At 37.4% G+C, this 19,081-nt stretch overlaps 1 long non-coding RNA gene across 1 annotated transcript; it reads left to right on the forward strand.

Annotated features, from left to right (window-relative positions):
* The first annotated feature begins 4,496 nt into the window (after positions 1–4,496).
* On the forward strand, positions 4,497–10,376 carry LOC113039197 (uncharacterized). Its single transcript, XR_003274897.1, has 3 exons — positions 4,497–4,927; positions 5,052–5,124; positions 8,555–10,376. It is a non-coding gene; the product is annotated as an uncharacterized LOC113039197 (long non-coding RNA).
* The last annotated feature ends 8,705 nt before the right edge of the window (positions 10,377–19,081 follow it).

Consider the following 19,081-nt stretch of genomic DNA (forward strand, 5'->3'; position numbering starts at 1 on the left):
AAATGAACGTGAACTTTAAGTAATCTTATCTTGGCTCTGAAGATATCCGTTAAGTGTTTGCTTTTGCGAGATGAGATAACTGAGGGTACTGGTTCCTTGAAATGCAAACCTGTTTAAACTTTGTAATTTCAAAGATCTGGAGGGCAGATATCTTGCAGATCTGTGGTAAATATTCTGTTTTCAGTACTGTGGCCTTAGACTAACAGTATTTTTCTCAATATTTCCACTCTGGCTTGAACAAAAGGAGTCACTCTGCTTGCATATGAATATGATTCAGTTGGTTTGTTTTTGTTAATATGCAATGCTGATGTCATAACATAAAGCTTACATATTTACTTTCAGAGACTGTATTATATAAATTGTGACCCTCAGTAACAATTATTTATTGATAGTATGAAAATCTATGTTGAATTTATAACTGTAGTTAATGAATTAGGAATCATAAATCAACTATAATCAAGCATTTATTTCTTCACTTCTGTTCATAAGCTTGAGGTCTATGAGACTTTTGTTTTCTGAAGAAAATAATAGTTTTATTTAGCAAGCATGCACATTTTTTTTTTTTGCATGCTTTACCATTGCATAAATAAATTACATTTTAAGATATTTTAAAACAGAAAACAGTCATTTTAAATTGTAATAATATTTCACTATATTACTGTTTTGCCGTATTTTTGATCAATGAAATGCTTGGTGAGATCACTTACAAAATCATTAAAAAAATCTCACCAGCTCTAAACTTTTAAACAGTCGTATATTTGTGTATATATACAGCGAATTGAACCTTAATGTAAAGTGTCACCTGTTGATATGTCTGTACGGAGGATTTAGGCGGAGTGGATTCCATAAGCGGGTTTTTAACCTGACCCCCCATTATGGGACTCACAGCCTAAAGTGCTCTACCTAACTTAAAATTGTAACAGTTTCCTACTTCAGTGTGTTACAAACATATTGGTGTAACTGGAAAGAAGACCCTTTGGGCTTTACTTTTCATCAATCAGATTTTATAATGCTCACAAATTGTAATAGTTATAGACACTGAAGTGCCTTGAATTTTTTTTTTACCAAACATACATTTTTTACCAACTGTATTGAAGGCTTCTACAATCTTTTTAGTCATTAAACATACCACTGCATAGTTTTTTTTTTTTTCAATTATAAAACACTATACATTATTACAGTAATAGCGAGCTGATTTGCGGTGATTTGCACTCAAACAGATGGTAATCATGCAGATACTGTACATTCACATTCAACATAAAACACACTCTCACATATATAAAAACAGTAAAAAAAAAAAAACAGAAAAAGGCGATCGCTATAAGTTCCACCTCCATCAGCTGACAGGTGGGTCAGAGTGCGTCACGAGCAGTAACGAGAGAGCACCAGAATTAAAATATACTATCTTTCACCTATCTTTCTTTTTTTTTTTGGTGGATCATCTCATTCTGTTTGTGACACTGTATGCTGCAAAACCATGCCGTTTTTTTTACTACCAAGATGCAGTTTCTCAGCGTGAGTTATTCCATAACGGACACAAACAGTTCAGTCGCTGAAGAACTGAAACATAAACAAAGTAATTATGATCCATATTACAATGTTATTGCTTCGTTGGACCAAATGTGCTCCATGCGATTTCGTTCAGTGGACCCTTGCCTTTCTAACTAAACTGGGATTTACAGCTGTGGATGTGTTGATGAATCGTTATGACGAATCTGCGTTTCCATTATTCATGTTTTGATGTGTACTGCTTACACGAATGTAGCAAATACAGTCTTTATAAGCTTTCCATTGAAAAACAGTAATCTGTCGTCGATGCTTGAGGCTTAGATATTTATAATGATATATAGTTTGTCAAGATTAAATTTGTCCGGTTTCATTTAATCTATTCGTAAACACTGACACATGCAAGTTGAGGGGCGTTGAGGACGCGGGCGTCAGGGCGCAGGCTAACAGGTTAAAAACTCTGAGCATAAAATCCAAAAGATAGTCACAACTCATGGTCAGGTCACAGGCTTGGGTCAAAACACAAGCAAAAATCCACAGGCAGACAAATCCAAAACAGTAATCCAAAAACTTGAGTCAGAAGAGCAAAAGCAAAGGTCATAACAATAATCAACAATGGAACAATGGAAGAACGCTTAGAAAGGCAGTAAACTGGCGATATTTCGCAATGTGACAGAACAAACACATGACTTAAATACAGGGTGACAGGAAATGACAAGACAGGAACTGATGTGGCAGGAACAGGAAGTGGCAGAGTTAAATATTCAGGTGAAGGCTCCCTCTGGTGGACTGGAGGCTGATCAAATGAATCAATGTCATTGTCATGGCAAATAAATATGATTCATTTGAGATGAGCCCATTTAATGTTTAAATAGTTTGTCTCTTTCACATGGATGTAAATTATCATGCTACCATGGTTACACTTTGTTCCTATGTCCCCATGTTCATGGGATGCCATGCTCATTGTGAATTCTGGTGAACACTAGTTGACCAGCATGGAGTTTAATCTAACAGAAGAGCTAGTACGTCATCAAACAGATGACAGCAATTGCCCTTCCGTGACCTTTGCCAACATTGATTCCTGCGTAACTTTCTTCGGACAGGTTTTTATCACTCTGGCTTTGAGGCATGTGCTATCGCTCTGCTCTCACACAGGCTGATCAATACAGAGATATATATTTTTGGTTCACTGAGGAAAAGGGCTTCTGGGTACAAAGAATATATCAGGGAAAGTACCATTTGAATAACAGCAATGCTTGGTTGCGGTTATAACTTTCCAAATCCATGATTACACTTAAACATAGTATCTTAATGCCTTTGGTTGGAAATAAACAGTTATTTCACTTCTTCATAGTTCACAGCATCACAGCATGAAACTTTTGTTTAGATGCCAACAAAAACAACAGCATCTTTTAGTTGAAAAGAGGGTGAGAGAAAATTACAGAAGAGATTAAGTAAATGTGTGAACGTGTAGGACACATGTGACATAAACTTTTCTTCAGCGTAGGTCAAGCAATTATCTTAAAGTTCATAGCAATGCATATTTTGAAAGTATTCCAAATGTAAATAACTCTGCTAATTTGCAGAGTTAATTGTTCACTGGCCTTCATTTAGTTTGCATAATGAAATGTTATTGGTGTTTTGTTTTTACCAACCTCAACATTTTAACAGCAGTGTAATTTTTTTTTTCTTTCAAAAGTTTGCATTTTCAAATGCAATTCATTTTAAATTTAATTTGTTCTTGTAATGACAAAGCTGAATTCTTTTCAGTGTCACATGATCCTTTTGAAATATTATCGATGTTAAAAACACTGCTCCACTGCTGAATGATACTTTTGAAATAAAAATATAGATCTAGATTACTGTAAGTAAATAATAATTTGAAAAGAATGAAAACATTTTTTTGTATTAATAAGCATCCATTTCTTTACAAAAATAATAAAAAATATCTTACTGGCCACAAACATTTAAATGATAGTGCATATCACTGTGCACGTGGTCACTTTTGAGATTCCATTTCAGCAAGGTAGCAGGCTTTGGAACAGAGCCATTGTCTTCATCACTGGAGTATTGCATGTCACTTCTTATGAACTGTGTCAGCAAAATGCAAAACATAAATAAAGTAGTGGCTCTCTGGCAACAGACTTGCTCATGTACATCATGATAGAGCTAAATTATGAATGTATCCTATTACTGTTTTGTATTTCGGAATAATATTTAAAAGCCTTGGTGTATTGCATGTTTTAGTCCTAATTATATACTATTAGCCTGTCATCTTTATGACACAACACTGTAAATGTGGAACATTATTATGCTGTACATACATGCTAGCTGAAAATTTTAAAACGTTTATTGTAATCAGGAAAAACTAGCAGTAAAGGTCAATTTTAATTGGATGAACTGCCACGAGAGACAGCAATGTATTGCCATGTTTGACACAACATGCTCTAATTAATTAGAACTAATGGCAAATCTTCATAAGTTGCCTCTTATTAGCAAATGCCATCCTAATATTACTCACATTAGTAAATGTTTATGTGGATGAGTTATACTCAAACTCATCGGCAGAAGAATCTGGCGTTCCTCAGGAGCCTGACTGAAGTGCTTGTCTAATCACATGTATTAGAATATCCAGAAGACGTCCATGTATGGAAGGGTATCTTCACAATGTTTGGAATTAACATGCTTCACATAGTGCAGAATTTCTTCTCAGTGGGGACCACCCAACCATTTGTATTAGTATTGAGCTTACAGATCATAAAAAATATGTATCCTTTATAAAAATATTTTAACAGACATTAACAGACTTGGATTTGGTGCTGAGTTATGTTTGCTCTGCAGGAAAATACATTTACATTTTTCTTTCATGTTCACATTTTTTTTTTTTTTTAAAGTTCCTTATGAAGTAATATTAAAATACCCTGGAATTGTACTTTTTACCAAGGTTTATTTCTCACAATTTTTCCCAAAACACAACATGGTGACCAGAATTGGCTTATTTTTTTTTTCAGCAGGGACTATGTGTGTTGTGAAACAGGCTTTAAACATGTCAAGGTTTCTGCTCATCCTTGGATTGACAGAATGGCTGTCAGAGGCTGCATGAGCAGTAATCAAACAAACTGCTGCTCTAGCTTTATAATTCACAGCTTTTTACCATATCTCAATGGCACACCGTCCTTCCCAATCCTTAAACTGTGTCTGTGCCCTTAGGTAAAGAAGATATCAGCTCTTCTCCTCTATAACATTCTCATAGCCTGCTGTCACAAACACATGCGCATACACATGCAACCTGAGTCTTCACCCTCCTCCGCTCTCAGAGAGAGGCACTTGTTTACTGTGAGTTGCCAACTTGTCCGTGAAAGACTCTTTGGGGAGTTTGCTGTAAATATGGTGACAGGCAGGAAGCACTTCTGAGGAGGGGGTAAGAGGTTGCAGAGGGTGGGTGTGGATGGAAATCAAAGTGAAACCTACCTGACATTTTTTCATGGAGTTCATTGAGGCTGCCATTGGAGTTGCTATTCATGAATTTGTTTATTTCTGCTTAGGAAAGCTTCATTATTGCTCATACTGAGGATATCCTTTGAAGTTGGAGCCAATAGCCTTGCGGTTGCACTTCGGGTGAGTCCTGACTTGTGGTACTTTCCATCCTGCCTCCTTCTTTCTGTCCCCCATTGCTTCTTGAATAAGAAAATATCAGTTTTGCATGAACAAGAAACGCTCACATTTTCTTCAGAATATGATATCAAATTGAGTAAATACCTGTTCATCTCTTGTGGCCTTAGCATTGCGTCTCGTAAGGCATTGTGTGTTAGATGATTAAAGGCAATGACTCTTTCAATCTCTGTTGAATCAGTTTTACTAAGCACTGAAAACAAATCTCAGCAGGGCTAGTTGGCAGACACAGGTTTACGAAGAAATGCCTAAAATATGTTTGTGAAATATGCAGTCTCTCAATAGCAATATTTCACTGACAGTGGATGAGACAGCGGGAGATGTTAATGGAATTTTCAAAGAAGAATGCACTATATATAGGAAACAGAGAAAAGATAAACACGTCACTGGGCAGGGGGTAAGGCTGAGCTTTATAGCTAGGATCTTTCTTTCTTTCTTACACATACTTGTGTTTGCTATGAAACTGTTTGATGCAAGGTGTGAAATACAGTAAAAATATAGTTTTAAATATCAAAATCATGATTTTCATTACATTAACATAAGGATTGATGAATAATTTAATTATATGCACCATAAATATATGCTAAGTTTTAATAATAAAAAAATTGCTTTTTCTTAAACTGCAATATTCAAAGTCTTGTTAATTTAATTACTAGAAAAATCAGCCTTATTAGGACGAGTGAGCAGTTTCTGTTTTCTTCTCATATAGCAAATTTTGATTGTACTCCTATCTTGGAGGTGTCTTGCAAACAAAATCAGACACTTGGCCATGGGAAATATTGCTCTGTGTCGTCTTCTTTTTTTTTTTTTTGCCTCTCAAGTTCACTCATGCATATGAATCCACACCTACATGGCTCCACAGGGACTGTGTGTCAGTTTAGAATTCATCATGGAATTTACAGTAAGTTGAAGGTCCTCATTAACGTCAAAGCCATTCTAAATAGAGATGGCACAGATCTTTTGAATATATTTTTCTGTGTGTATTACTTAGTTTAGCAATTCTAAGCACGTAGTTTCCCTAACAGTAAATTAGTATACAAAGTTTGCCTTATATTTGTTTACTTGCAGTTTCAGCAAACTGTCTGCACTGACCTGTGTCTGATTACTGCACATTTCTACTCCACTAATTTGAAAAATAATGACATTTTTACAGCACATTCTGGCAACAGCTGATGAAATTCTAGCTATATTATGTTATGCAATATTTAATAATATGTAATACTTCCTAACAAAAACACTGTTTCTTGGTAATTGTAAATTTAACATCACATCATATTTGTTATAATTCTAATTATATGCATATAATTGAGACTAAATATGTGCCTGGAAGTGATGCATAATCAAGGTGATTCAATTTGCTTTCAAATTTGCATTTCATCATGGGAGTTTGTGACAGCACAACATCGTCAGTTTTTTCCTCCAGTGCGGCAGCTTGCGTTCAACCGGCTGTTGGCGGTCAATGTTGCTCATTATATCAGAGTAAGCAATAACTGTAATGGAGTGGTAAAAACAAACAATTGGCCCAAGCGAAATTTATGTTGGCAGCGAGCATAGCATCCAAATCCTGTGCAGCGATCATGTTAACTGCATCACGCCAGACACTGAAAGCTCTGATTGGGCTCAAATCGTACAGTTTCAATTTAAAACATCCCAAATGCAGCCACCAGCTTTATGGAACAATTCCCCCAACGGTTTTGATCAACCAACCGTCTCTCTTCGCATAAAACATCAACAGTCGTCAGCAGGTTTGGTGCAGCTTAAATTTTATATGCATAAGTGGACTGGTAAAGGCAGAAATAGGAATCTTAATGACTAACATTATCAGTTATTAATTCTGCTAATTGAGCTAGATTGAGTCGAAGATATTTATAGCCTGGTGCCCAAGGCCTGACCGCTGAATGTTTACCTCTGCTTTAATGTTAATGCACCATCCCTTGAGATCTCCTCAGCTCTGCTTAGATTCATCACTCTGCAGGAGCACCACAAGCCTGGAGTTAGTCCATGGAAACACTGCGCTCCATCTACCATGCGCTGCATTGGTTTTGAAGTCATTGCAGCAAACAAGGTATTTACGTAATTGCCTCAAATTATAGGCAATTTACCTGCCACCAGCTTTCCCCTATAAATTTCTCTGACTCTGCCTAGACTAACACCAGACTTTATTAAAAGTTCTGACCCAGTCAGTAAAAGGAAAAACGCACTGCAGTGTTTAATTAAGTTTGTCGTTAAACGTCGACCTCTTAACATAAATCACAGTCTTGTTTCATCATGGCAAATTTCTTGCTTCCTTTTGCTTGCAGCTAATAAATTTTGAAGTCAATGTCATCCTTTTGTTTAAGCTAGACATATTTCCCATTGTATGTTTATAAATGCCATGGAGTGGCTATAATTCTTGAACCACAAAACTATTCAAACTCTGCATTAGTTTCATCATAACATGTTGAACAGCTTTTGGCATTGCATCAGATGTCGTGAGCAGATAAAACGGCTCATTAATCAAGCAATATAATGAAGATGCAACAGATGAGGCAATATGGAGGCCATGCAAACTCCAGCGATTGCTCTCCAGCTGAGTCACATTACAAAAACCCGCACGGTCTTATTGCAACCTGTTATTAGTTTTGGATGGGATTTCCCTCTAGCCTCACATTGAAATGAAATGGAAAACTATCCAGATGTCTATCTGAAAGTGCTGAGACTTCTTCTTTGCCTGCTTAAAGGTGCAGTGAATACTTTTTCAAGCCTAATATGGACACCAACAACAACAAAAAATAACCATTTGTAGGTTGATTTCACTGAAAGTTTACCTTTTTAATTTCTGTGAAAGTCACTGTGACTTCTGTATTGTTTTTTAGAGAAAAAAGTGTGATATTGGGGATGGAGTCCTGGACTATCAAAGCTATTGTTTCTGTAGAACTCAAATGAAAATATGTTGAAGATTGTTTCGGTCCATATGAAAGTTGTTTGGACCCCACTGACTTAAATTGTATGGACAAAAACAGCTGAAACATTCTACAATCTTTTGTGTGTGTGTGTGTGTGTGTGTGTGTGTGTGTGTGTGTGTGTGTGTGTGTGTGTGTGTGTGTTCTCCACAGATGCCTGAATCCAGAAATCGTAAAAAATGTTGGCCACAGTTACAATCCTCAACAGCAAACATAATAAACCTTTGCTAATCTGCTTTCATGCTCATCTTAATAGTTGTATTTGAGTTGAAATATTGTCAAACATGTCTTGGTTCACATATACTTTTACTAAAACAAGGACGTCTGTGACGAATTAGTTCATAAGTAACATAGTAACATAAGCAAACCGTGTAGTAATTTATTCTGAAGCGGCTGTATTGAAGAAGCCACACTTCACTGCTCTGTACTTCCAGACTATGGAGGGGGTTCCCTGGTGTTCCTGGATATGCTTCACGTTGAGGATGGGATTACACTCAAGTCTGATGTACGGGCCCACTGGGACCAGGAACTTGAGACATCTGTCTGCGGGAGTGGGGTGGTCGTGTGGAGTTGCCCCCCCACCCCCTCATCAGGCACCCTGACAGCCCACTGACAGATAACAGCTGCTGGGAAAGCCTCCCACCGCTTCAAGCTACTGTTCCGTGAGTCTGCAGCTTGTGTCATTTCTTCAGCACCAAACTTCCTCTTTATCAGAAAGCTCTGGAATCCTGATGCAAGTATAGTCTTGGTACGAAAAGACATTTGCTCATTTCTGAAGCATTGCATTCATTATGCTGATGACATATGGGTCACCAACAATGAGGTCGCATACAGTTTTAAAATGCATTTTAATTATTTATTGTGCATTCATTTTATCACAGTCTTTTTTGTTGCTGGAGGAGGTGATTTAGAGGTTAGTTAATGATTTTACATTCTTTTACCTTCTTTTTTTTTGCCTCAAATTCAATCTGCTGTGTTCCAAGGCTGTTAATACAGAGTATCAGCACTGTAATGCTTCACTGTTTGTATGACTCCGCTTGTTTGTTTACAGCTTTCCAGATCAGAGTATTTGGTCGGTGCGGAGTAAATGAGCAATGTGACTTTGCCTTAAATGAGGAGAGAGTTTTTTGGAAGTCGGAGTGTCTGTGTTTTTTCTGTCTACAGAGTTTCTCTTACCAGAGAGGATGGAGCAAGCATGGAGCGGGTAATGGAAAACCTGTGGATTTGGATTGAGATGCACATTTAAGGAGAGAAGGAGAGAAATTAACTTGTTGTTGATGGATACAAATATACAAACTAGCTAGCCATTTGTTTTTTTATGTAAGCCTACACTACTGTTGAAATGTCTGGGGTCAGTAAGATTAATATGTTAAAGAAATGTATACTTTTATTCAGCAAGGATGCATTCAATTGATCAAAAGTGAAAGTAAAGACATTTTTATGGATTCAAAGGATTTCTATTTCAAATAAATGCTGTTCGTCTGAACTTTTTTCACATTTTAAGCAGCACAACTGTTTTCAACACTGATCACTGATAAGAAATATTTCTTGAGAACCAAATCAGCCTATTAGAATTATTTCTGAAGGATCATGTTACTGGAGTAATAATACTGTCCTCCATCACAGGAATTTATAATAGAAAACAGTTATAACAGTTTCACATAATATTTCACATCATTGCAGTTTTTGCAATTTTTTATCATCTCAACAGATGCAGCCAAATCATACTTTCAACAGGACTGATTTACTTATTAATAGTGCAGCTGTTATTCAGTTTCAGGCCCAAGGCTGCAAGCCGAGTGCTGTAGGTAATCGCAGACGTACTGATATTAAAGCTGTCTTTCTTGTGTGATATTGCTTAAATACATCACTTGTCATTCTATTCTAGAGCTATGGGTGTGGTGTCTTTGGAGATATTGGAGATACAGCAATGACCTGTAGCTACCATCTGTCTTTTTGGGTTTTGTTAAGTGTGTAACTAAATTCAACTCTGAAATCAATAAACTGGAAGTACCCCGCCAGAAACTTGAAACACTATACAGCAGTATAATCTCATATGGGGACCGGTCAGATGTAAATTGCATTCTAGCAAAACATTAATTGTGTAGATTAAACATAACATTCTACAATTGTTGTTTTTCAAAGGGAAGCAAAACATTTTGGTAACAATTTAGTTAGTGCTGATCAACTGTCACTATTAAAAAGGTCATATGACGTTGCTAAAAATTATTTTGTGTATTAGGTGTAATGCAATGTGTTCATGTGGTTTAAAGTAAAAAAATAAATATATCTATTTTTTAAACTTATTTTCCTAATACTGTACATTGTTTTTGCTCCTCTATGCCCAGCCTTTCTGAAATGTATTGATTTTTACAAAACTCATCGGTCTAAAAAAGCAAGGTGTGCTCTGATTGGCCAGCGATACAGGGTGTTGTGATTAGATGGATGCCTCAAGCGTGTGACAGAAATGTTATGCCACTTGCCATACTGTAATGCTGTGTCCCGGTGCAATGAGACAACATTTTTTAAACCCATTACAAACATGGCATTTGTTGTATCCAGCGGGGACATAAATAAGGTTTTATTAACAAAGTTCGGGAGGAGCACTTTCAGATAATTAACACAGGTGGAGAACACTCAGCAATCGATGGTAAGAGATATATATACAGCAGTCTCACCTCAATTCATTTGACAGTCCGGACAGCACGCCAAATGCGCATTAAACTTTACCCCCTCAATTGTATGTAAGTGTGAACTCATGAATTACTGATTATAATGATTTATACTGTCTTTTTATGTATTGCATTAAATATAGTGCCTGTAAACATAAAACCATGCCTGCATTAGTGATTTGAGAAAGGGCACGCTGCTCTACATTTGAATAGTCAGTGGCAAATTCATTAAATATGAAAATGTACTTAAAGGCTGTGAGTCAGAAGAGCCAGACTGTCCTTGCAAATTTGGAGCTGCCCCACTTTATAGAAACAACCTTTGTGCACTGATGGCATTGTAGGCTACTCTCCCAGGAAACAGTCCTCTGTAAAATGTGCTGCAAAGACTCAAATATTTGGGTCGAACTGTTCTGGAACAATGTTGTAAATACAACTTAACCACTAATTTCTAGTTGTGTCCTCTTTAGGAAGGCAAAACAAAGTAGTTTCGCTTTCACAAGAAACACAGCATCTCCACGACATGGTGGCGGTGGCAACAGTACTACAACAAGAATGAAATGCCTTTTTTCTTTTCATGAATATTTGGGCGGTGCTGTGCAAATCTTCCCACACAGTGACAGGGACGTGGGGGAATGTTTAAATGAGGAATTTTAGGAGGGCGTGGATGAGGCTTAACTTTTATAAATATCTCTTTGGGTCTGAGACTTTAGTCTTTGCAACTTTATAGGTCTTATCTATGCACAGCTTGTAAAACTCCAAAGAGTTGTAACACACTCAAATGTTTGAAATCGCATCATATGACCCCTTTAACAAGTTGCTTATTAGCATGCCTTTACATATAGGCTATTCATTAGTACTCATAAAGCACATATGCTGCATGATCATATTCTACAGCCCTAATCCTGCCCAATACCTAAATTTAACAACTATTTTACTAACTATTAATAAGCAGCCAATTAGGAGTTTGTTGAGGCAAAGTCATAGTTTATGGTTTGTTAATCAGACCTTGATTTTTAATCAAGTTTTCTGACACAAATGGCAAGCACTATCTCTTTTATGGGATTTGATAAAAGAAACTAATTAAAAATTACCTCAGAAAATCAAAATGAGCTATTCTAAGACTGCTTCTAACCATAAAGGGTTGTACATAGTGAGTAACTATGCCATATTAACGGTGAAGTTCACATCCAGTTTCAGACATATTCTGGCAATAAATTTCCCTGAGATGAAGGCCAAACTCCTATCTGTCAGGATCCTCAAGCTTTAATTTCCTGCTTAGCGAGAGTAATGCACCAAATCCTAGACTGAACCAGCACCCTACAGTTAATTTATGGATTATGTAAAACATTCTCTCAGCTCCTCCTTAAATTCACTTTGAAAGTCTCTGATTTATTCTTGTCAGACCCACAGAATGGCACTCGTGCGTTATGGCCATTGTGCCTCTCCATCCATCTCTGGAGGGAGTCCATTCATTACCTCTGATGATTTGATGCCTTCCGCAATAAAACCAGCATCTGGATTTCCACAGAGGAGTCGTGAGTTCAGTGAAGAGTGAGTTGTTCCATCACACCTATGTTGTAAAAAGTACTCTAATTCTACATAATTTAAAGTTTATGGTCATTATAAACAAATGAGAATGTTTCCCATTTGAGTTCTTCATAACTCCAGTCCATACCATGAAATCTATTATGGTGCTCTGGCAGATTATAAAGACCTCCATTTCCTCGGAAAGACAAGGGTGCTTTCATCAGTGATCAGCCACTTAATAAACATGCCATTCACATTATTTCAGTTAGCTTAACAAGAGGCACGCTCGCTCTGTATCTTTTTTGTAATGCCCGGCGGATGTCCACAGAAGCAGAGCTTTATAGGAAACCCAAACTTGTGAACCGGAGTATTATCCCACAAAGCCAAACACAGTTCACTATGCCGAGCGGAAAATTTCAATGCTCAGTTGTACCAGATTACAACGAAGCAGATGCCACCAGCCATTCACGACCGAGATAAATGTGTTCATAATTACTGAAGTGACATACAAATGCCATGATGCTCAAGTGTGAGGATTACGGGGCAGAATCTCCGGCTGAGCATGCTGGGATACAGAACATTAGTGACAGAAAGGAATCGATGGGAATGGGATAGACACTCTGCAGCCTGGGAATGCAGTCAGATGGCTCTGATTTCACAGCCCAGTGAACAGGTTCACAACAAACACACACAAAGTCAGTGTAAGCAGGCTGAGAGAAGCTGCTGTCCCCCCATAATTCATTCTAATTACCACCCTGTCAGGGATGGTTACTTATCAGTACAGTGAAAGCTTATTATTGCCTTTCTCTTTTATCCATTTCCCACTGGCATACTGATAGTCTCTAGAACATTTCTGGGAGTTTAGAAGCCTCGCTGGCTAACACCCTCTGCTGATTTCTGTGTGACAGGTAATTAGTATATAAAGCGCTTTATTTGAGGGACTGGGTTGTGCTGCATTTTTCATTTTAAATGGGTGTTAATTGGGAAAATTGCCAATGGTCGATTTGAGGCCTGATTAACAGGCTCTTGGTCTAATAGAACGTTTAACAGAGCTTATATCAAGTCAGGCCAAGTTGCACCAACTGTCACAGTGTGGTGTTGGAGAGATGCACAAATAAGAAGATGATAAAGGTAAACAGTCTTTAATAATCCACATAGGGGTAATCCATATTGGAGAAGCAGCATAAGCAAACACGCAGTGCTTTAAGTGGGCTGGTACGCACCGGTACTCAATACCGCCACTTCCAAATATAGCTCTTGAGCGTACTGCCACCTCTCCATGCGCCCAGAACGTGCTTTTAGCGTACCGGTACTCTCTTCTAGACATCTGTTTTAATAGAGGTTTTAATCCTATGTCAGCCACTTTTCAGAGAGCCCTTCATAATGCAAGCTTCCTAATCCGTCCCACCGAGAGCAAGGACTACATTACCCATACACCCTTGAATTTTACAGGTGAAAAGCGCATGAGGCGCTTTCGCCGCTGTCAGTAACAACTTAACGTTGCCGGAGAAAGCGTGTGAAATGCGCACACTCAGCTTAGTAAACATTCAAATACAGTGAACAACACTTACTATGTTCTCCTAGCCTCAGACTCTGAGTACTAATAGAACATGGTCAGAATCAGATGACTCGCTGGCTGACATCCTATCAAGCTTGAATAATATCGCTGCAGTTCAGATGGGGTGACCAGACGTCCCGAAAAATTCGGGGCAGTCCCGAAATCTAAACTGTTGTCCCGAATCCCAAATCAGGCCCTAATTGTCCCGAACATTATACTAAAACAAAATCTTGAATAGTTATTGTCTGATAAACATTAAAAACTGTTGCCCTGCTGGCTACTCATTGGCTGCAGCATCTTTTTGGCAACTTTAAGTGGGCTCTTTTGGGCCACTTAAAGCACTGCAAACACGGGTAACTCAGACAAGACTGGCCAAAGAAACACTGAATGGGATAGGATGGGATGGTCTGCATACTGTATATCAGTATTGAAATCTATCAAATCCCGTTCAAAATTCCAACAGTCGCAGATCCAGTTTCAGCTCACCTTCAGCCATGGTACAGTGGGAAGAGCTTCCTTCCACACTCTCGCACCCTTCCGCACTACGGGGGGTGATGGGCTGGGCTCTGGGTCTGTCTGAAAGATGTCGGAGCGGTGTGGCTGGACAAGGCTGCTGTCATCGTCTGCTTTGCCCACTGTGAACATGGATCTGTTCGTCCACAGCACGAAGTTGATGTAGCTTTACAGGGACGAGCAGGGATGTCCACGGGGCATAATGAACTGAAGATCATTGACCAGTCCACACCGAAATCCCTCCATTAAACAGACGTCTTCCCAGGTGGCTTTATTGCAGATGTTAAGGAACTCCTCCACATAAAGCTCCAGGTCTTTGCCATGCTGGAACACAAATATAGCCATTCAACAGCTGATTAACCCTCATTGGGGCAACATTAATAGAAGCAAAGTCCATACTTCTCATTCTTTTTGTTCCAGTATTCTGTCACGGTGCGGTGTAGGAGAGACACACATATAAGAAGATAAAGGGAAACAGTCTTTAATATTCCACATAAGGGTAATCCATATCAGAAAAGCAACATATACACTCACATGGGTAACTCAGATGAGACCAGACAAAGAAACACTAAACTGGTCCAATGGAAATGTGACACCAACATCTGTATTGTGACCGTATTATGTTTTTTTCAGTGCTTGTGTGATTTCAGTTGGTATATTGATAACAAATGATACAATCAACTGATTTAAACCTATAAGGGAAAATATGGATGTGTTTTAGTTTGGTAACAGTTTCAGATGGATGTAGGGATAGAGGCTAACATTTTATTTTGCAGTGTCCTTGTTACATATTACCTGCACTACTTACAACAGAAACAGTAAAGTATGCATAAATGATATGCAACTGAACTAATCTTAAACTCTAACTCTGTAGTAAGATAGACAGACACAGATAGATAGATAGATAGACAGAAACAAGTTACAAGCTGATGAGTGCTTTAAGAATTTTTGAACATTTTTCTCCTTCAAAATTGGTTTATGCATAATTAACAAGAGGAGCATGTATTGTAGGTATACAGCACAGGTGTGTTTTGGGACAAATGGCTCAATCCATACTGAAAAATTAAAATAAAATTAATCCTCTCAACCATCTTAACCTGGAGAAATGCACAGCTGAATTGCACAAGACAGAGCAGGGTTAAAATTTTATACCAGTACAGTGGATTTTAGTCATTTTGAAGAGGTGCATGAATGCAAGGACCTTGAGAATTTCTTTTATGTTTTTAGTCGCTGAAAGGATGTTAGTGACTTGCAAGTATAATTATCTTGTCACATGCTATATCTTATCTTATCTTTTGCAAAGATGTGAAAGTATGCTCACTTTTATTTGAGCAAAAACTAAATGAGATGAGTATGGATTGTTATATACTGTAGTGTTATGCATATGGATTTATGAATATGCATATAAAATAAATAAACATATTTAAGAGAGAGTTGTTTTCCTGCAAATGGTTTGCACGCTGTAAGCCTTCTTAAAGAAATATTAATATTAATTAATATCATATATTACCCCCACCAAAACATTTTATAAATCTGAAAATTTACCCTCAGGCCATCAAAGATGCAGATGAGCTTGTCTTCCTCATCAGAACAGATTTGGAGAAATTACATCATATGTTCAACAATGGATCCTCTGCAGTGAATGGGTGCCGTCAGAATGATAACCCAAACAAGAGCTGATAAAAATGTCATCATAATCAATAAGCAATCAACATGACTCCAGCCTATCAAATAATGTCTTATGAGGTGAAAAGCTGTTTGGAAAAAACAAATTTATCATTAATGCTTCCATTGCTAAAATACAAGTCTTTATCCATAGTATTGCTTTCTCCAGTATAAAAAAATTCTCATTTGTATCAGGAGAGAAATATGTACAGCAAGCAAGTCAATACAGTCCAAAACACACATATGCATATGTGTATACAATACAGTGTGTGTGTATTTATTCAATTCAGTTCTGAATGGCACAGAACACTACACTTAGACATATACCCTTCTTAATCCATGAAGCTATTTATGTTCTCACTGTCAAAAAAATAAAGCTGTGTTTGCTCAGTGCCATTTGGCACAGCTGAAGCGTTTTAACATTAAGCATTTATGATCATATAGGGACTTACAGCTCATGCCACAATGGTTTAGCGCATTATTACATGTGTAATTTTGCAGTTCAGAGTAATTAGACGAGCCAGAATATAACACTTTACCCCCATCTGCTCAACAGCATTAAAACTTCAATGCTTAACTCATTTGTCTAAGAGTTGGAACTGAGGTATGCATATGTTTTCGAGAGAACTAAAATCTGTTACAACTTTCTGAACAACAATGACGGTAACGAGGATTTTCATTGTTTGTGAATAAATTATTTCGTTTTATTGAATGAGAATTAGAAGGCTTGCAATGGAAGGCATGTTTAGAAGACAGGATAAAAGGTTAAACTCTGATTGTACTCAAGTCTATTCAGCTGGTGGAACGACTGCACTTAAGTCTCAAGGCCTTGTTAGCTTTGAGAGATGAGCAGAGATTGTGAGAAACAAAAGTAGGGTCATCATTCATTACCAGCCTCTCAGTAGCTCTCATCCTGAAACATCCCTTCAGGCTGTGCCTTCAAACACCATGCGCCTTGTTTATTGAAAAAGGGACAAGTTTGAAACAACAAACAGAGGGGAACAAATAGGATCTCAGCGAAGCGCAGAGATTAATCTTTACATCTGTGTTAGAGAACAAAATAAATTGAGCAATGACTTGGTGGAAGGAACACAAGGAAGTGCATCTGTCAGTCATCAGTCCTTAGTACAGTGGAATCAGTTTCAGGATTAAATGTGCTATTAAGAGTTATCGTGAATACCCAGACTGCTTCATTGCCTGTCTTTACACTCTATTAGCTATAAATAAACTTGGTATACATAGTTCATGGCCTCTCTTAGTGAATGTTAGTGAATGTGCTCAATGAGATTTTCCTTGGGCAGTGGTTTGTGAAATGTCACATGATAAGGAATAAGACACACAGAGTTTAAAACAAGTAATTGATCTTTGATCTTTCCATCCCTCCATCCATCCATCTTTCTATATATCTATTCTATTGATCTATCCATCCATCATCCCTCTTTTTGTTATCTGTTAATCCAACCATCCTATCAATCGATGGATCAATCCATCCATCCTTGTCTCTTTCAATAAATCTGTCTATCGTTCTATAGCTATCCATCGGTCCATCCATATTTCTATATGTTTATCCATCCATTGATTAATCTATCCATCCATCCATCCATCCATTTATTTGTCCATCTGTCCATCCATCCATGCCTCTTTTATCAGTGCATCCATACATGACATCAATCTATTGATCAACTGATCCATCCATCCATCTATATATCTAGCTATCATCCATCCTTTTATATATCTGTCTGTTAATCTGCCCATCCATCCATCCATCCATCCATCCACCCACCCATGCCTCTTTTTATCTATCCATTCATATGCCATACATCAATGATGTTTACAACTGAAATAAATATCGAAGCTGAATTTATTTGCTCAAAAACAAATGTGGTCAATTCTTGGGAAGGCAAAAAAGTGAATTTTCAGCAAGCATTACCCCAGTCTCCAGTGTCACATGATCCATCAGGAATCCTTCTAATATGCTGATTTGGGACTCAAGAAATATTTCACATTATTATCAATGTCAAAAACAGTTAATGCTTAATATTCCGAATCCATAAATGTAAATGCTTAAAGGCTCAGACCTGGAAGTTCTGAAAATTATGATTCCCTGTCATTTATGCATACAGAGTAGCTACATAAAACGGAAATATATGTATGTTTATTTTCTTAAAACTGCCCTTAATAAGACATTTTGAAGTTTAAAACGTAAACATACATTTCCACTAGAGTGCTGTGAACCCATGCTGCCATTTTCTACATCACTCCCTGTGATGAAAGAGGCTAACTATATCTGCATTTTTCTCTTTTCTCCAGCATTCAGAGGGGCAATTTAAAGACTCTATCCTTAATACGCTCATCCCATAGAGCATGTCGATCTGCCATAGCAGTGTGTGGAAGAATTTGCAATGCTTTCACCTCACCGGGCGAAATTCTGATTGAAAGCGGAGATGGAGGAGCTTTCTCCTCTCTAACCTCTGACAGTTCGTGGAATGCAGTTTCACACTCAGCAACAAATTACTGAGATAAGTCTGAAGCAATGCTCTCCTCATGCAACGCCTGTCTTGTCTGTAGGGAGTTATTGTTATTGACCTTTTTACGGGACAAAACCAGGACTTTGGCAAATCACAAGCCATCTACTGTATATTCCCTTTTACATCCATCACCAAAAGAGGATCTGAAGACTACAGTAAGTACATTGTTGAGTCTCTAGGTCTCTCACATATTCTAAAATTAAAACAAAGTAGACAAAAACTAAGTAGTAAACATTAATAAAATAAATGAACATGAAACATTAAAAATAAATGAATAAAATAGATTTCATATTATTTTGTGGATTGGTAAATATTTTATTAATGTTTAAATGCTTTTTTTTTCTTAACATTTTTCAGCCAGGAAATTATTTTGGATTCATATTTTGGAATTTAAATATTTTTTGTTCCACAAAAGTATGAAAGAAAATCATGTGTGTGCTGAATAAATGTTAGCAGAATTCTCAGAACTATCCCTGTACATTTGGTTCTGTTTTGCAT

The sequence above is a fragment of the Carassius auratus genome, chromosome 21, assembly GCF_003368295.1.
Source record: "Carassius auratus strain Wakin chromosome 21, ASM336829v1, whole genome shotgun sequence".
Lineage (NCBI taxonomy): Eukaryota > Metazoa > Chordata > Actinopteri > Cypriniformes > Cyprinidae > Carassius > Carassius auratus.